Below are 21,025 nucleotides of genomic sequence, written 5' to 3' on the forward strand. Positions count from 1 at the left end.
CCTGATTAGAAAAACAGCATTCTTTTTAAAAATCCCCCTAAATCTAATGTAATTTGGATAGAAATCAATTTAAATTAAAAATAAATTAAATAAATTAAATTGGCCTACCAGTGAAATAAGTGAGGATGTTTGATCCAGTATTTATTCTCAATTTTATGAAAAATATGGCTTTGAGTTTCAAGATTTGTTGTTCACAGTTAATTTTGGTTTTCCATGTTTAGGCAATATGCATGAATATGTTCTATATGACCATCAACTTAATATTAACGTATCCATTTTCTTTGACACCCAGTTAATGTGGGAAAACATAAATAAGCTTCACTTGATTCAAATTTATTAACTGTATGAAGATACAAACATAAACACGAACATTTGTCAGGATATTAGAAAAGGTCATTTTACTGTATTTTTCATTGGGAATTGCCAAGAATTAAACAATAGGGTAGAATATAAACTTAATAACAAAGCCTAGAGAAGAATAAAGCAGGTTTTCTAAAACCATTTCGGAAAGTAATGGCAAAAGTTTGTAATTTTATGGCAAAACTTGAGAATCAAGCAAAGCCTGAAATGCTTAAAAGCAAGAATGAAACAGGTGCAGAACACAAAACAGCCCCTGGACATCTGTTTCCAGCAGGGAGAGGGTCTATTGGCTAAAAGATGTAGTGTTAAAATCATGGTAGAGCTTACATTCTTGGTGATTGATTAATGAAACTGCATCAGGACAGTTGCAGTAGAATTCTGATGTCATGTGTATTAGATCAAAGTTAGTTTTATCTTGGTGACAAGCACTGATTTTTCTGCTACTGTTCTGTTCAGTATTTTTGCTCATTTGCTAGAGGAATTGATCTTGAAAAACAAATGGCAGATTGGAAAGTTACTGAAGTTTGGGCATATGACGCACTGGATTAAGAATATTAGACCTCTCAGCGGCTTTTGATACCATCGACCATGGTATCCTGCTGCGCCGGTTGGAGGGATTGGGAGTGAGAGGCACCGTTTATCGGTGGTTCTCCTCCTATCTCTCCGACCGGTCACAGACGGTGTTGACGGGGGGGCAGAGGTCGACCCCGCGGCGCCTCACTTGTGGGGTGCCGCGAGGTGATCTCGCCCCTTCTGTTCAACATCTATATGAAGCCGCTGGGTGAGATCATCAGTGGCTTCGGTGTGAGGTACCAGCTGTACGCTGATGACACCCAGCTGTACTTTTCCACACCGGGCCACCCCAATGAAGCTATCGAAGTGCTGTCCCAGTGCTTGGAAGCCGTACGGGTCTGGATGGGGAGAAACAGGCTCAAGCTCAATCCCTCCAAGACGGAGTGGCTGTGGATGCCGGCATCCCGGTACAGTCAGCTGAGTCCACGGCTGACTGTTGGGAGCGAGTCATTGGCCCCGATGGAGAGGGTGCGCAACTTGGGTGTTCTCCTGGATGAACGGCTGTCTCTTGAAGACCACTTGATGGCCGTCTCCAGGAGAGCTTTCCACCAGGTTCGCCTGGTGCGCCAGTTGCGCCCCTTTCTAGACCGGGATGCCTTGTGCACAGTCACTCACGCCCTCGTGACGTCTCGTCTGGATTACTGCAATGCTCTCTACATGGGGCTCCCCTTGAGGGGCATCCGGAGGCTTCAGTTAGTCCAGAATGCGGCTGCGCGGGTGATAGAGGGAGCCCCTTGTGGCTCCCGCGTGACACCTATCCTGCGCAGACTGCACTGGCTACCTGTGGCCTTCCGGGTGCGCTTCAAGGTTTTGGTGAACGTCTTTAAAGCGCTCCATGGCATAGGGCCGGGTTATCTACGGGACCGCCTACTGCTACCGAATACCTCTCACCGACCCGTGCGCTCTCACAGAGAGGGACTCCTCAGGGTGCCGTCGGTGCGACAGTGTCGTCTGGCGACGCCCAGGGGAAGGGCCTTCTCTGTGGGGGCTCCCGCCCTCTGGAATGAACTCCCCCCAGGACTCCGTCAACTTCCGGACCTCCGAACCTTTCGTCGCGAGCTTAAAACTCACTTATTCATCTGCGCAGGACTGGGTTAGTTTTTAAATTAATGGGTTTTTAATGAGTTTTTATTATCTATCCTAAATTTTTAATCTCGGCCAATTGAATAAGTTTTTTAATTGTATTTTAATTGTATTTATATTATAATATTATTGTGTATTTTTATCTGGCTGTGAACCGCCCTGAGTCCTTCGGGAGAAGGGCGGTATAAAAATTTAAATAATAAATAAATAATAAATAAATGTTGGAGAAGGTTCAGAGCATAGAGATATACAGGAGTGAAAAGAGGGTTTCCAATTCTAGGTTGAAGAACAGCACTGCAAGTGGACTGTAGCACTGGCTACATAGAAAAGAAGGATATACAGAACTGTTTGCTGGAATAAAGGAATATATAGAAAGTTGAGCAGAAAGGCTCTGGATGCGTAACAGAAGTATTGTCATATAAGCGGTTAAATAGCCTTGTCCTAACAGCTTCATGTACTCCCATTCTGGCTTTGTTGCTTGTTTTCCATCTTGCTAGATGGAAAACAAGCTTTTTTATACTTATTTGCTTGTTTATACTTAAGCAAAGTAAACATAGTAGTTAGTAGAGCATGAGTGATATATAATATGACAGCTGGCATTTTCACCCTTCCGGGAGATCTTTACCCTGAAGCTAACAGTGAATCTGCATTCTGACTGCAGAGAATCTTTCGAAGTTTTTAAAACTCCAGATCTTTTTAACTGTTTTAAAAGCAGTTCCCAACATGAATTGGTTAAAGCTGAATCAGTCTCCTGGAAGTCTTACTCAAACAATGAATTACAGGGCAATGATGTTGTTAAATAATTGGATCTTCTTCTTTATCAAAAGTAAAGTCTAATCATGAATCTGAGTTTGTGATCTTGAAATATTTTTTGTAAAGAAGACTTTTACGTTTCTTTCAAATTCTTTTAAGAATTTGATAGTATTTATTTGCTGCTTCTTGGACAAATGGGGGCTTATTGATTAATATGAATAAGTGTCTTCTATTCCCTCACTGTCAAAAAATACTGTCAGTTGCATTTTTAAGGTAACAGTATTTAAGTTACTGATGATTGTTTCTTACATCACTTTTTGTGATTGCTAATAGAATAGAATTGCTAAGAAAAAAAATCAATTTTTTTGCAAAATGCTTAAAACAATCAGTAGTTTTAAGACCCTGATTATGTTCAGCTTACCTTTTATACTGGGAGCTTGTAGTCTCTATCCTTTGGCTTTAAAATCTACATGACTGCTCTGTCCTTTAGCTTTCCAGGTGTTTTTGGGCTACATCTATTTTTATCTGTAGAATTTGTAGTTCAGAGGGTCACAGATTCCGACTCCTACTTCCAAGGCCTAGACTTCCAAGGCCTAGAATAGCTGTTTCTAGAAAGTCATAATTAGCCAAAATTATTAAAAATGTATCTGGTGAGATTATGTGTAATCTTTGAAATTTCAAGGTATCACGGATTATCCTAAAAATGTTGGTCTCTAGTAAAGTGTATTTCTTCCTCCTTTTGGTTTCAAGAGAAAACAAGAATAGTCTCTTAGAAGGAGTTTGCCTACCTTTCAAGCATGGAAAAATCCTTTCTTCCATTTCAAAAGCAGTTAAAATATAGATTCTTTGGTGGGAAGGACTTGGGGCAGTAGTAGGTTTAGGAAGTGTTAAAGACTTTTTCAATTGTTCAAAATATGGGGTGATTTTAAACATGAAGAAAAAGAGAAAAAATGCAGTTTTATTGCATTTTTAGAATTATTTTTTTAATCTATTGATTTAGAACACATCTTTGTTAATGTTATTTTTAATCTAGGTGGCTCAATGTTTACAATCGCCTGCCTGACATCTGCTCTTAAACAGGGGTGAAATCTAAAATTTTTCCCTAACGGTTCTGTGGGAATGGCTTAATTGGTGGCCGTGGCTTGGTGGTCAGGTGACTGAATGGGAATGGTCAATAATAATAAATAATAAAAATAATAAAATATACAAAACTTGGGAGCACACTGGACTATCTTCTTTAAAAATAGAGGCACCGGTCTACCAATTGCCTTTTTTGGGGGAGGCACCAGTCTACCTTCTTTAAAAATAGAGGCATCGGTCTACTGGCTGCCTAGAGCGCTGATCAGCTGTGGTGCAGCCCTTTGAAGCACCGTGGCAGTCATTTAAGGCCATTTGCAGCTATATCACCACCGAGAGCTTCAGGAACAAAGAAGAGGAACAACGAGGCATGGGCGGTGGGGGAGCAGGGATTTTTGCTACCGATTCTCCAAACTACCCGCCCCATCACTACCGGATTGCGCGATTCGGTCCAAACCGGGAACATTTCACCCCTGCTCTTAAAGTGTGTGGGGACATTGGGGTTGGGAGGGGCATCTGTGTGCAGCGTATGATGCATGCAATTCAAATAGGGATTTTAAAACAAAACTGTAAAAAAATCATGCCAAAATTAAGGCAGAGATTAGCTGGATAGATGGTTATATTCTAGGCATTAGCAGTTCACTATATTCAAAGCAAATAGATGTAATCTATCCTATACAGTCAGGGACGTGGTGGCTCAGGGACTAGGACGTTGAGCTTGTCGATCGAAAGGTCGGCAGCTCAGCGGTTCGAATCCCTAGTGCTGCCATGTAACGGGGTGAGCTCCCGTTATTTTTCCAGCTTCTGCCAACCTAGCAGTTTTGAAAGCATGTAAAAATGCAAGTAGAAAAAATAGGGACCACCTTTGGTGGGAAGGTAACAGCATTCCGTGCGCCTTTGGCGTTGAGTCATGCCAGCCACACGACCATGGAGACATCTTCAGACAGCGCTGGCTCTTCGGCTTTGAAACGGAGATGAGCACCGCCCCCTAGAGTCAGCAACAACTACCACATATGTGCGAGGAGAACCTTTAGCTTTACTTTATCCTATACAGCAAGCAACTTTTAACTTAGATTCCTTGTAAATTTGGTCACCTGTCTTGATTCAGGATTGTCTGAACACCTTCTGTTTGATTTTGTTCGTTTTCATTTTTGGTAGCTACTAAATCTTTATTTTACCACCATTTCATAAAATGATTTATCCAAAGTTTCATAGAGCAAGCTGAGAGCGGAGCAACTTGAGTTTTCAGCCAGCACAAAAATTATGGTCAGTGGACATTTCCCCAGAGCGTATGTTTTTCTTCTTTGCTGGCCTGTTCTGGTGGAACCTACATGACAAAAGTATTGGAGGACTTTTCACCACTGAAGGCACCTGCTCAATGTTATACTCTTTGGAAGTTTAGCTTTGTTTGTTCAAACCGTTAGCTTTCAGTTTAGCTTTGTTTGTTCAACCGTTTGTTCTGTTGTTACTTCCAATAATTAAGGGTATACATTTATTTATTGCCCACAGGAAACGTGTGTTGTTTTAATTTATTTTTTAAAACTTCCCTTTCTTTCACTTTGTACAGAAAATGTATTTTTTTGTTGATAGCATTCACTAAATAATTAGCTGTCAAAGTAGAAATGTGGGTTATAGCAAATATACTGCAGTTTTTAGAATTTTGTTCTGATAAATCCCAGCACTTATCCTTTTCCAAGAGATTTGTAGTATTTGAACTGTACTTGGACATGACAGGTTCTGGAATCATGTAACTGACACCCCCTGGATTCAGTGTCCCATCTTCACACTGTTCAAGGGACCCAAAAGAAAGCAGATCCTCAGCAAAAAGATAGGGAAGTAGAAAACTTTTTTTAAACATTAGCTGACAGATTGATGAAATTATTTATTGGCAGTATTGGGAGAAAACCACAAGATTGGAAATTGGATGCTCATAATTATGTAGAATTACCAAACTATATTGAATCAGGGGATGTTGTTTTGCACCCATAATTTAAGCTGATGTTGAATATATTTGCCTACTTGCTTTTAGACTTCTAGAATAAAATAATTACAGTATATTGTTACCAACAAAGCTTTTAAGAAATATATATATATATATTCCTAATACAGATGATCTCCCAAAAACCTAGTTCACAAAAGTTATGAAGAAAAACAGAAATCTATATAGTTTTGTGGGAGAGATGAAGACACGTGATAACTGTAAACTAATGGGTAAGGTGATAAGGAAAGATGAAAGAATAATCATTAAAATATTATAAAGTAAGCATTCTGTTAAAATGTTATGGAAGCTAAACTGATTGGGGCAGAGATGTAGAGTATTTCCCCATGTCTTTATTTTAGGAATTATGTTTTCCATTATTATTTCTGACAATACATACTTAGTTGTACATTCTGTGTTATTCTTCAGAGAAATTTGGAGAAACTATTTCCTTTCAATCTTTAAAATCACTTTGAAGAAGCACCTTTTCCACCGATCCTTCTTGAGAGGAACTTTAAAAAAAGAAAAACAGTATGTATTTTTCCAGTCATGTTTTCTTTTTCTGTCTTTTTAATGGTTTGATTCTAGTTCCATATTGGTGTTGAGCAAACCATTTTTTAAAAGTAAGGTAACAGTACTTGTACAAAAGTACTAGAGTTTGGGCTGTGATGGCTGAAAACCATTTCCAAAACTCAACAATAATTTCCTTAAACCACATGAATCTATGACATATCCCACACGCCACTTGAATATGCCAGCAGTCTTCACTCCCATCTAATGTTTTTTTTAATACAAGTTTTTATTGGTTTTTCAATTTCCCCCTTCCACACAACCACAATTCATGAACAGAGTATTGACATTTTCTTATCTTATACAATTCAAAATACTCAAATAGATTTTTCTTAGTTACAATTTTAGCCAAGATGTTCCTTTTTCCCCCAGTGTTTTTTATTCCTTTCCTAATATTGCTTTGCATATTTTATTGAATCACATCTTCTTTCTCCCTTCATTTTCTAGTTTCTCCATTTTTGTTCATATTCATTCCCTTTCATTCCTTTTTTTGTTTGTTTAACTATTTCAATTTTATGCTTGGAATATTTTCGGGGTTGTCTTTTCTCCATTTCCTTTTCGCAGCAATCTCTTCCCTTGCACTCCTCTCCCTATCTCCTTTCTTCCTACCTACTTTCTTCTTCTCTTCTCCTCCTCCTTTTCTACTTCCCTTTCCCTTCTCCTCTACCACCCTGCTTTCTCCCTATCTAACCTTCTCTCCTACACTTACTTCCCTTGCCTTACCTCCTCTCCTCTCCTCTTCCCTTCCTTCTTTCTCTCTTCCTTCCAACTCTCTCCTTCCTCTTATCTCTCTCTATTGCTGTATTTATTTTCAATATCTCTAATGTCCAGACATCCCCAATTCTCTCATTTATTACACATATTTTCCAAACCTCCTCTCCTATATTTTAAACCTTAATATTGTCTTCATCTTATTTCATTTATATCATACAGTCAATTGGTACAACTTTCCACCTCTTATTTTCTTAACATTTCTATTTAAATTCAATACTTATTATTTTCTTCCAACAATGTACATCATTTACTAATGTTTCAATTTTATTCCCTTTTACATCTTAAATTCCAATCATCTTCATTTATAAACCATACCATTCCAAATTACCTCTGCTGAATTTTCCATTCTTTTATAAATTTAAAATTTATATCCTAATCATCAACTCTAATTTTTCTCATTCCATACATTATCCAACACAAAAAAAGGAAGCAAGTCTATCTCTACTCTAATTTCTTTTCTTCTACTAATTTTTCTCCTGCTTCTAACCGTTTTCTTTCAGTCTCTCCCAGATCCCATCTCTTAATATTTTTCTCCCTTTCTTCCTTTCTTTCATTTTCTTTTTTCTCTCTTTCTTATTTCCTCTTTTCCACTTTCCTTTAACTTTAACTCTTTTGATGTCCCCCCTCAATTTTTCTCTATTTCCTCCTCTTCTCTTTAATTTTTCACTGCTAATCCCAGTGTAATCATCTGTTTTGTTTTGTTTTTCATATTTTCCATTTTTTTAGTTTTCCTTCTCAATTTTTTCTTTTTCAGTTTCCCCCCTCTTTTTTTAGGATTCCTTTCCCACTCTTCATTTTCATTTTTTCAATACCAGTCCCAATATAATCATTTGTATTATCCTCACTAACTTCTTCTCCAACATTATTATTTATTCAAATTTCAAATTATTTATTCAAATTATGTCTCATAGTTTCCTCATCTTCTATTTTTTTTATTTTTAAGCCATAATTCTGCTTGTTTGTTTCCATTAATTAATTAATTAATTATTAATTATTAATTATGGGAGATGCGTTTGATGATCCAATTAATTAATTAATTAATTAATTAATTGGATCATCAAACGCATCTCCCATAATTCCTCCCAATTTTCCATATTTTCAATACAAGGAGAAAAACCTTTTTAAAATTTATTTATAATTTAACCCAAATTCAAGTCCATATATCTCTTTTCTTCTTTTTTTCTGGAAGAGTCTAATTCCAATGTGTCCTGAAACTGTTTCAATTTCAATCCTTATCAGTTCCTTATCAGTTCTTTCTAGCAGCTGCTGTAAAAACAAATGCTCCTTCCTAGTTTTCCCATGGTGATCTGAATAATTGGATTCTTTCTTTCCTTCAGCAGATGTCTTTTGCCAATTCACAAATACTTCCGCAACAAAATGTCCTTTATTAATCAGCAAACTTATTGTCTTAGTTCTTTTGTTGTTGTTGTTGTTGTTGTTAGTTGCAAAGTCATGTCCGACCCATCGCGACCCTATGGACAACATTCCTCCAGGCCTTCCTGTCCTCTACCATCCTCTGGAGTCCATTTAAACTCATGCCTACTGCTTCAGTGACTCCATCCAGCCACCTCGTTCTCTGTCGTCCCCTTCTTCTTTTGCCCTCAATCTTTCCCAGCATTAGGCTCTTCTCCAGTGAGTCCTTCTTTCTCATTAGGTGACCAAAGTATTTCAGTTTCATCTTCAGGTTCTGGCCTTCTAAAGAGCAGTCAGGGTTGATCTCCTCTAGAACTGACTTGTTTGTTCGCCTTGCAGTCCAAGGGACTCGCAGAAGTCTTCTCCAGCACCAGAGTTCAAAGGCCTCAATTCTTTGGTGCTCAGCCTTTCTTATGGTCCAACCTTCACAGCCATACATTGTAACTGGGAAAACCGTAGCTTTGACTATACGTACTTTTGTTGGCAGGGTGATGTCTCTGCTTTTTAGTACGCTGTCTAGATTTGCCATAGCTTTCCTCCCCAGGAGCAAGCGTCTTTTAATTTCTTGGCTGCAGTCCCCACCTGCGGTGATCTTGGAGCCCAGGAAAATAAAATCTGTCACTACCTCCATTTCTTCACCATCTATCTGCCAGGAATTGAAAGGGATGGATGCCATGATTTTAGTTTTCTTAATGTTGAGTTTCAAGCCAACTTTTGCACTCTCCTCCTTCACCCTCATCAAGAGACTCTCTAGTTCTTCTTCGCTTTCTGCCATTAGAGTGATATCATCTGCATATCTGAGGTTGTTGATATTTCTTCCGGCAATCTTAATTCCAATTTTTGATTCATCTAGCCCCGCCTTTCTCATGATGTGTTCTGCATATAAGTTAAATAGGCAGGGTGATAGTATACAGCCTTGCCGGACTCCTTTCCCAATTTTGAACCAATCAGTGGTCCCGTGTCCGGTTCTCACTGTGGCTTCTTGATCCGCATACAGGTTTCTCAAGACAAATAAGATGGTCTGGTACTCCCATCTCTTTAAGAACTTGCCACAATTTGTTGTGATTTACACAATCAAAGGCTTTAGCATAGTCAATGACGCAGAAGTAGATGTTTTTCTGGAACTCCCTAGCTTTCTCCATGATCCAGCATATGTTGGCAATTTGATCTTTAGTTCCTCTGCCTCTATGAAATCCTGCCTGTACTTCTGGTAGTTCTCGATCCATATATTGCTGGAGCCTAGCTTGTAGGATTTTAAGCATAACCTTACTAGCATGTGAAATGAGTGCAATGGTGCGATAGTTTGAGCATTCTTTGGCATTGCCTTTCTTTGAAATTGGAATGTAAACTGACCTTTTCCAATCCTGTGGCCACTGCTGAGTTTTCCAAATTTTCTGGCAAATTGGGTGTAGCACTTTTACTGCGTCGTCTTTTAAGATTTTGAATAGCTCAGCTGGAATACTGTCTCCTCCACTAGCTTTGTTGTTGCTCAGATTTCCTAAGGCCCATTTGACTTCACATTCTAGGATGTCTGGCTCAAGGTTAGTGACCACCCCATCATGGTTATCAGGGATGTTTAGCTCATTCTTGTATAGTTCTTCTGTGTAATTTTGCCACCTCTTCTTAATCTCTTCTGCCTCTGTTAAATCCCTGCCATTTTGGTCCTTTATCATGTCCATCTTTGCATGAAACGTTTCCTTCATATCTCCAATTTTCTTGAATAGATTTCTGGTCCCCCGTATTCTATTGTTTTCTTCTAGTTCTTTTGTTAGCAAACGATATTTCCTTCAATTTTCTGTTTCTTTTAATGATCTCTTCCAACACCAAATTAACCAAATTAAAGATCAGATGGAAAGTTCTTTTTAGGGCTTCAATTGCAAAGTTCCGTTTTACTTTCATTTTTCTTTTGTTTGTATTCCCACATGCCAATTTATCCACTGAATTCCAATTTAATGCTTCTTTTAAAATTAAATAAGTTTTCATCTTACCTATGCATTGGCAAATCACTTTTCGGTAAGAATACTCCGTTCAATCACCTTTCCTGCTCCATTCTTTTGGTGTGGCTGCCCCCACTTGTGACAGCTCTAATGGCTATCTTCCCAAACTGCTGTGTCATTTTCCACTTACCTGTTCGCACCAATCAGTGCCTCCCTTCTTCACTGTCTCTCCAAGATAGTTATGGTTCATAAAGAACCCCCAAAGTGGCTGGGATATCAGCGTTTCTCTGGAGCTCCAGGGATCGCCGTCCCGCAGTGGCACTGGCCACGCCCCTTCTCTCTCTTCCTCCCCCATCTAATGTTTCATGGAATTTGCATATATGTCATCTTGATCTTGCTGAAGGAATTTCTCATTAGCATCCTATATGTCTAGGGGCATTATTACAAACATGAAAACTCAAGTGTACAATTTGATGTTTTTTATAATAGGGTGCGGATTGACAACGTTCCCTAAATGGTACCCACTAATTTTGAATTGTTGTTTTAATTGCAAACTGTCAAAATCTCATGAGATAAATAAATTATGCAAAATCTGTGTGCTTCATAAAAATTCATGAGGTTTGGGCCATTCAAAACATTGCTACCTGTTGTAGTATTGTACAAAAATCCCACATTGGTGCTTGCCCTGAAAAGGTTGATGGCTGCAGCAATCACATGTAGAGTATTTCCACAGTGCAATAAGCATGTAGTCTTCTTGAATGAATATTACAGTTCACCTGCAAAAACAGGAAGTCTGAGTTATGGTTTGCTCTTCTAATAGTTGAAAAACATACATGTGACCTTGGGCCCACTGAACATCTTGTGTGGTTGGTTGAGCTTATGGGTTTTCCAACAGGCTGGAAAAAAAAGAGAAAAACTAGTTTTCCATTTTAATAATAATTGCGTCTTAGGTTTTAAAGATTGTTGAAGAGGAATTTCAGATATCTTCAATAGTCTGGTATAAACACCATTTTGTGTCCCTCTGTTATAAGTGAACCATCATGTAGGTTCAATAAAGCTATGTATGGCAGTTCTGATCACCTATTTCATCTTATTTGTTTCTTAGCCATTTCGCAGGATGGGCTCACTGTCCTGAATCCCATTGTCTTATTACTTGGCATGTACAAAGTCTTAGAACAAGAATTTTCTTATGCAGTAGTCATCATCCTTGTTCTATACCATAGTCCAAACATTTTGCCAGAAGTATTGTCTTCCTCCAGGTAGTGGGTAAGTCTGGTCTATTTGGGTGGAACTTTGGGATTTGGGATCAATAATAGTGTAAAGAACATTCTTCATTATTTTTGAAAAGCTTTTTTTACGGTTCATACAAACCCTCATAGAAGCTTAAAAACAAAATAAAATGTTATTTCCCTAAATCTCTGTGTTCATTTTACAGGTTTCATCTCTTGTTTCCAAAGATGTTATTCCCCAAATAATATTTCTGTTAGCCACTTGAATCTGAGGTGGACTTCAACCCTAATTCCTGGTCAGCCTAATTGCCATAGTGCCAAGGAAAATGAGATCTGTAGTAATGACATCTAGAAGATACTGGATTAAGATACTGTACTGCAAGGGGATTGAAAAAAAATGACTGTATTTACAAAATGTCAATAGTTAGGGGCCATCTGTGGGAGAATGTTCCACAGAATGCAGTCTGTTGTGGAGAAAACCTGACATAGATTGCATCCCACGTACCTCTTGAGGTGGGGACACCTGCGGTTTCTTCTCATAACCCCAAAAGTTTTACTCTAAATCTATCTACGGTTGACTTCACCACTTTCCTAAGAGGACTCTAAGGGGCGTGCATAAAAGCACAAACGTGCCTACCGTTCCTGTCCTATTGTTTCTTCCCCTATATATATATGTGTTTATAGTACCTTGTTTCTCCTCATATATATGTTTATATATTATATAATCCTCTATGTTATACTTGTATATATTGTTACGACGAATAAATAAATAAAATAAAATAAATAAAAAAATGTGCTATGAGCTTTGATCACAAGAAACTGGCAATATTTGAGTGCAAAACAAGTTCAAGTTTCCTACATAGGATATGTATTCCATAATGTATGTTTTCAGGCAACTTAAATGGTGTTCCTGCATTCTGTATCCAACTCGCCCACATCATTGTCAAGCAACACCAGGAAGGTGGCTTTTGCCTTGGCAACAGAAGATCAGGTATCAAAATCACAGAGTTTTTCTCCTTTGGCTGGCAGCTGCAAGGCAGAAGTGCCCTTGAATGGCGATTACCTAAAAAGCTCTGTTCAATAATTGTTGGACAGCTTGTAAGTCTGCAGTATCTGTACCTTATTCTTAGCATTCTGTCCTGCACCAAGATTTTCAATTTTGAGATTTACTTTGCAACACTCCGCTTTAATATCCATTACTGTTTAATTTGTAGCCAGATTGAGGTACAGTATGGATGATGTTCTGTAATCCTGCCTGGGGTCTCCAACCTTGGCCGCTTTAAGCCTGGCGGACTTCAACTCTCAGAATCCCCCAGCCAGCAAAGCTTGGCCAAGGTTGGAAACCCCTGCTGTAATCCATATGCCTTCCATGTATATTATAATGCTAGTCTTCTTTAATACCCATTAAGGTCTTGGTGTTTCAGCAGATGGTAGACCCTGGGTAGTCTTGTCTGCATTCAGAAAGTGAAGAAGAGGGCTATAAGGGGCGTGCATAAGAGCACAAAAGTGCCTGCCGTTCCTGTCCTATTGTTCCCTTCATCATATCAAATTGATATAGTTGATGCATATTTTTATACATATATGTATATTTTCTTCAAAATATGTTGTTTTATCTATGACAATTGTTTGTGTATTCTGTTGTGACAAAAGAAATAAAAAAAAATCATACTACAATAGTACTAGGATACTAGGATATAGAAGACCACTATAAAATACCAGGGACATCAGACACAGTGGGAAATTAAAGGCAGATTTTAATTTAATGTTCAAATTAATGATTTGACACAAAAACCATTCACCCAGACAGATAGTAAAGGCTTCCCTTTACTGAATGTTTACACGTACAAATTAGACAGCAATCTTTCTTGGCTGATAGGTTGTGGCCAAAATTGTGGAAATCTTTTGGGAAAAGTATATTTTCTAGAACTAGCTAATAACACCATTTTTTTTATTGAAAAAGTTTTACAAAAAAAAATTTTCCCCTTCCCCTCCCCTCCCTCACAAACCCCCTTCCCCTCCCCGACTCCCCGGAACAAACGCAAGATATAGTTAAAAATAAAACAAGCATATGCTAAAAAAATTTCCCTCCCAACTCAATTATACTCCTACAATTCTCATCAGTTCCTAACTTCCCCCAAAACAATCAAAAATAATACATCCTAATCATTCAAAAGCAGTCTGATAACTCTTAGTCTGATATCTACTTTGAATATAGTCAATCCATTTTTTCCATTCCTTTAAGTATCTTTCTTGCATATTGTCTTTCAAAAATGACAATAAATGAGATATACAAAAATTATCACATCAGTTAATACTTCGTTGGGTAAACTTTAGCATGAATTACAGCCTTATAATGTCTTCTCATGGAGTGAACCAAATCTTTTAGTTCTGCAGCTGTTATAATGTGAAACCAAGATTGAATGATTGCTTCTATTAACTGGGTTTTATTTCTGGGTCGCTTCTGACTAGCAAGTTTCTTTAATCGGCTCCATACATTTCAATAGGGTTAAGGTGTGGTCTATTCCCAGGCCATTCCAGCAATGGAATATGATTATCTTGAAACTCAAAAAAAAAAAAGTGGTGCTATTAGCCATCAAACCTCAAAAATACACTTTTCCCAAAAGATTTCCACAATTTTGGCCACTACTGTAATTGGAGTTCTACAGAGCAGGGAGTTGTATGCCCCCCTTCCAGTTCTGGAACCCCATGGAAAATGTCTAAAAAAAGAAAATGGCAAAGAATTCTGGATTGTTGTGAAACCAGGAGTTGAACTTACAATGGTTTTGAGAGTTCTTGACCTATGTCATAATCTTTATCTTTATTAGAGGTTCTTTACCAAGTGTTTATTCAACAAATTTATATGGCCATCCATCTCACTGAATGTGACTCTGGGTGGCATACTGTGTGACTTACAAGTAAAACAATGCCCATTTCCAACCCACAGAGCTAGTCCAGAAGCTAGTCCACCTGCCTAGACGTAATGCGCAACTACTGTGCATGCACAGAAAGCCATGTGCATGCACAGAGGTGGCACGTGAACTCACATTTGTGAACCAGTAGGGAAGGTAAGTGAATCCCACCTCTGGTTCAAATAATCCTCTTCACCCAGGATCTGCTGAAGCTGCTGCGTAACTACTTCTGCCATGACCTTTCCTAAAAAAAGGAGATTAGATACTGGATGAAAATTATCCAATGTGGGATCCAGCAATGGCTTCTTGAGGAGGGAGCAAACCAAAGCCATCTTAAGGGGTGCAGGAACAACCATGAATTAATCATTGTTATAACCCAACCATATAACATGACATATTTCTTCCATACAAATGAGAGCCAATAGGTTAGGGAACTGGAAAAGACCTACCGGTAAGTACATTTCACATTCATTTTGTGATGATAAGGGAGGGGACAAATTGCAAAATCTGCTCACTGGCTAAAACATGAAGTACCTCATCAGTGTCCAAGTCAAAAATTGAACTTGGGGCAGAGTGTTTTCCAGAAAGGATTAGCTAGAGAGAGTAAATGGCTAATCGCTGCATGCTGCAAAATAAAATGTGCTGTGAATTTTATTGTACTAAACAAAATGTTAAAGGATAGTTTATTACAGCAGGAGAAACCTTACCTAGTAATATTCTCCAAGAATAGTTGTATTCTACTCTGTTCAATAATAAAATGCTTTTGAGATAAATTCAGTTCATAAAAAAATATGAAAGATAAGAAAGAGAAATGATAGAAATACTGGAAATGCATACATATAAGATATTGTGCTTCTTCCCCACTTCCAATTTCTTTCACAACTTTGAAGATTCTGCATTCAGAGAACAATCACCCATAATATTTCCCAGCAGAGAAAGTTGAATATTATTAAAGTGGAAACACAACTAGAAACACAGGTGAAGGAGGAAAAGCACATTGGTGCTGTGTATAAATATGGGATGGCCAGAAACTGAATGGACTTTATATAGTGGAGATACAGCTGAGTAATATCCCCATTTCCTCAGCCAATGTTATGGAGCCTAACAATGTGACCATTAAATCTACATATACAGGTTTCTTAAATCTATACCACTCTATGATATAACCAATGATGGGACTAGAGAATTTGTGCTACTGTCCTGATGATGTAAGATTCCCATTCTCATTGGACTTTCCCAGTCTGGCCAATGACTAGGTATAATAGAAATTGTAGCACTGCAATATTGTATTCTCCACCCCTGCTTGCAGGTGCTATGAGTTGCACCTTGCTGTGTGGTCATGGACCTTGTAGCTTGATCTTTCGAGTGACCTTGGATTCTGTCCCTGAGGCTTCGAAAATATGAATATAGTGCAAAACCCCAGGTTATTTACTTAATTTCTGTCTGACACACCCTCAAACTCACACACTCAGAGTCTGGTCTCTTTGCTGCTTCTCAGAAATTCCTTGATGCTTTTTGACCCCAACTAGTGATCTATTAAAGCCAAATCAATTATTATTATTAATTACTGTTATCAAATATAGTTGCCTCCCATCTCGTAGTTTGAAGCAACTTGATTATCTGCAACTTCTCCTTCCAAGCCCAATCTTACAACTGTGTGTGTGTGTGTGTGGAGGGGGGGGAGAACAGCATATCAGCCTGACCCAGAGTGCATCACATCAGGGGGATCAAGAAACTTGCTAATGATGCTCAGGAAGTTTCTTCCTTTGCATGCCTGTGTTAATCATAAATCCAGCTATCTCTTTAGTAACGCCCACTTGGAGCTTAGCTTTTATGCTCCTTATTTTGTGAGGCATCGTCAGGGAAAGCTTGCTGATTTAGTATCTCTCTGCCACCACTCCTGCCCTTCCTCCGATCCAGCCTGTGTGGAGAAGCCAATGCAAAGAGGGACAAAGGGGGAGAGAGGAAAACAGGAATCTGGATGCTTCGATTGGCAGTGCCCAGTCCTTGTCTTGGGAGCACCTTTCCTCCACCACTGAATTTCTTTACAAATCAACAGCTGCCACACTCTCCATACACCCTCCCCTCCTCACTTGTAATTTGACCCTCCCAGAGCCCTACAGTTATTTTTAACTTTACATTGACTGCATAATTTTCATTATTGTTAAATCATGCCAGCCTGGGGACAAGAGACATGGACTTATCCATGATTTCTGCATCTCCTGAAGCAGGTGGCCCCCTCCCACTTCTTTCCTCCTCTTCAGTTCAGGTGGCAATTGCTCTTCTTCAGCTTTCCTAAACAGTACCTGGTTCCAAGGGCACTGAAGCCACTCTGCTGAGGAAGGTAAGAGGTTTTTTTTTGGCTGGGTCTCTCCAGGGTCTGTCTTGCTTTGTCAGCTGAAGAGCGTAGAACCTCCCTTTTCTCCTGGAATCCCAAGCGTGCAATCTTGAGGCAACTTTACTCCAAAGCACAATGCCCACTATGTTTTGACTATTTCCTCCAATGTCTTTCACTTATCACTCTCACTATTCAAGCAGCATTGAAAGGTGGAAGTGATAAGTGAAAGACATTGGAGGAAATAGTCAAAAAGAGAAAGATTTTGACCAAGGGTGGGAGAGAAGGTAGGGGCACATTTGGAGCATACGAAATGTCCCCTCGCATCTTGAGCCCTTGCAAGTACATGCTCAAAATGGGCCCCTGGGAAATCAGCTGGAGGGGATAATAAAGATTAAATGGACCAGTGAGCTATTGGAAGGAGCCAGCTTTTTCTCCTCAAAGAGTCAATGATTTGTGGGGTGCTGTATGGAGAAGTGTAATCCAAGCACACATTTCTTGTATAAAGCCCTAAAAACATAAGTGAGCATAGATTCTATTTTGTCTTTAGTAAGACACTCAGTGCATTCAGGTTTTGTGTGGCTACAGCATCTAGGGAGTAGACTTAGGGTTAGGAACTACAGTTATTCCTCAACTTACGACCGCAACTGAGCCCAAAATTTATGTTGGTAAGTCAGATAGTTAAGTTTTACAACCTTTCTTGCCACAGACATTAAGTGAACCACTGCAGCTGTAAAGTTAGTAATGCGGTTGTTAAGTAAATCTGGCTTCCCCATTGATTTTGCTCATCGGAAGGTTGCAAAAAGTAATCACATCTCCCTAGGACACTGCAGCTGTCATGAGTCAGTTGCCAAGCATCTGAATTTTGATCATATGACATAAGGACGTTGCAATGGTCATAAGTGTGAAAAATGGTCATAAGTCACTTTTTTTCAGTGCTGATGTAACTTTGGAAGGTCGCTAAATGAACTGTTGTGAGTCAAGGAGTACCTGTGAGTGACTTCCATTTGAGACTATTTAGACTGAAGTTTTAAGAACAATTTGGGGTAGTATATTCTGAACTCAACCCATAGACACACCTAAGAAATATCGGATTGTTGGGAGCCAGGGAGAGGATATTTAACTTGGGGCTATTTTCTCCCATAATGCCTGGCCTTGGCCCCTTATTAGCGGTAGAGCTTTTTCGTGCATCCAGGAAACTAAAGGTAGGCTGAAGAATATTGCAGAACAGATTTTTTTATTCAGGTGGTGGTGATGAGAATATAACGCACCCTTCCATGGAGACGGTGGAACAGAGGCGTGTTGATATGGCTACACAGGAAGATCAAGGCCGGCGGGCGGGGGAACGTCTGCAAGCTAATCCCAGTATTTGAGCTAGCGAAGGCCTTGGCCAGGACTTAAGGTCCAGAGATCAATGAATATGCTGGATGCACACAATGAAAAAGAGGAACTTGGTTTATGGATATCCTGCATGCAACAGGCTGGTAAGAGGACTGTATGGAGTAAATGAAGAGCTCTTGGTGGTGTGTGTTTTTAGTTATTTATACATTTGTATCTCAGGTAGCAAGAAGAGAAGTGCTTGGTGTCTTATCTTCAAATCCGAACGTGAAATTAGACTGTGTAGGAATTTTGAAAAGCTTGGAGGTTATGAAACGTATTTTCCTTTGGCTCTCATGCTTTCTTTGATCTTGCTTTCCTACACAGGTTGTGACTAGTAAAAATCTACAAGTTGAAATGATGTATGGCAGTTACCAACCAGCCGGTTGTCGATGGAGATGGTACTTGTTGTTTGTCCTTTGGACTTGCTCTGGAACAGGTAAAAATGTGGTTGCTAAAATTCAGCTGTCCCCATTTTTAATCCACAATGAATGATTTGTTAGGGCTGATGCACTCTGTCCAAAAGGTAGAGTATAATATCCCATGTATTTACCAATGTAGTATGGCTGTAGTATTATTTAGCATTATCCTCTTTACTGTCATCTCTTATCAATATTATGATGATGATCATTATTCTATTATTTTGCCTGTACAATGAGAGCTTCTGCACAGGAGACAAATTCCTTGGGTGTCTGATCACACTTGGCCAAAGTATTTAATTCCATGCAATTCTTTTTTTCCCAATCATGTCTATCATGATTTTGGTCTCACTTGAATCCCCGAGCAGCTTGCAACCTCAAACCATTTCTGATCACAGTTATGAAAAACTAAATGGACCATGTAGTAGCAGCTAGGCATGCAGGAGGCATAAAACCTTTCAAACTCTTAAGTACAGAACACTGAAGTGTTTGTATGTGTGCATGCGTAATCAAAATATTGCATTTGGGGTATGATTTTTAAGCTAGCTTTGCTGAAATCATGATATATTGTAACACCATGATTCTCACAATCTATTAAGAAAACTACCCGATTAAAAAAACAAAATTATACAAAATTTATAAAAGAAACTCTTTAAAAAGTGAGATAGTTTGTTAAGACTTGTTGACATATTCATACTGGCTTCTGCTAACTATTGTATTTGGGAGCCCATGTCAGGTTAATTACCATATTTTCTTTTCAAAGGAATAGTATTTGATCTTCTCCAATCATTCAGCTCTTCATCAATGCTACAAGATTTCTCAAAAACAATACAAAAAATGTGCCCAGATTGTCACCAAACTCTTTCACTCCCTAAGATGTAATTTATCTAGTCCTGTAATAGAACCGCATTCAAAGTAAGCCATTATTCCCTGAGCATGTTTGTAACATTTTCAAGCTTCACAATTCAGCAATGCCACAATTGCCTAACACACACCCTCTTGTGGGGGGGAAAAACCCTAAAACAAAAGTACACATTTCTGCCTTTCTTAGTTATTAACATTTTGTCATTTTGCAATTGGTAATTGGCGATTTTCCGGTTGAATGTTTTATTTCGAATGAATTTAAAGGAGCCTTATTGTTTGTAGCATCCTCTGACAATCTCAACTCAGCTAAGGATTTTTGTCACCATTTTTAACCTTCCTGGCTACTTGTGCAGTGACACAACTGTATTGACAAGTACTGACTGCATTTTTTTATAGTGACGTTTTCTACCTTCTTTTTATTGTTATTGTCACTTCTGTTTTCACTTTTTTCCTTTTCTGTACAGAAACATTGTTCTCTTTGGAATGCTTTGCAACTGTGTTTTCACTAATATCCAGCTTTAGCATATAAATCTAACAAATGAAATGGAATTTTAAAATCAAAAATTCAAGACTTTGTTAGTATTGTTCTTTTTCTCTTACTTCCATTTCCTCAGTTACATCTTCTCTATTGATTAAGTTCAAATTAACAAGAAGTTCCATCACTTTAATTTGAACTTAATCAATAGAGATGATTAAAGTAGTGGTTTTTCTTGTTCTCCTCTTCATCGGTGACAAATGTTAGGGACTTTCTGAAAATAATTGACAGATTTTTGTCTCCTACAATTTTGTTAGGGTAATTGAAATCTTCTATCACAATACCTCATGCCTCTTTGATAGATCTGGAGTTTGCTTTTAAAAAGCAACGTCCATCTTTTCTTTTTATCTGTGCAAGTGAAAGTGGGCTCACATTAATTCCTCTGCTTTTTTTAACCTGGATGCTCTCTACAATGTCCCTGAGTTCACTCTTTTGGATTTCTTGGGAGGCATGGATACTTTTAGCAACCAGCCCAATGCTTTCTTCCTTTCTACTCTTTAGATTTTTTTTAAAGGAATGATGTTTTATCCTCACTTGAAGTGTGGCCACTTATTGTTCTAATCCTTTAACTTGTTCTTCAAACTTTCCTATAATAGATTACTGGAAATATATGTCAGGCTGTTTTCAGGCAAAAACAGACACATGACACATTACAGATACAGGTACTCATCTGGTAATTTTCCGGTTGAATGTTTTATTTTGAATGAATTTAAAGGAGCCTTATTGTTTGTAGCATTTTCAAGTTTCACAATTCAGCAATGCCACAATTGCCTAACACATACACCCTTGTGGGGAAACCCAAAAACAAAAGTACACATTTCTGCCTTTCTTAGTCATTA

At 38.5% G+C, this 21,025-nt stretch overlaps 1 pseudogene; it reads left to right on the top strand.

The window, feature by feature from the left end:
• LOC131198175 (dual specificity mitogen-activated protein kinase kinase 7-like) overlaps positions 1-13,407 on the top strand; it is a 35,644-nt pseudogene extending 22,237 nt beyond the window's left edge.
• The last annotated feature ends 7,618 nt before the right edge of the window (positions 13,408-21,025 follow it).

The sequence above is a fragment of the Ahaetulla prasina genome, chromosome 4, assembly GCF_028640845.1.
Source record: "Ahaetulla prasina isolate Xishuangbanna chromosome 4, ASM2864084v1, whole genome shotgun sequence".
Lineage (NCBI taxonomy): Eukaryota > Metazoa > Chordata > Lepidosauria > Squamata > Colubridae > Ahaetulla > Ahaetulla prasina.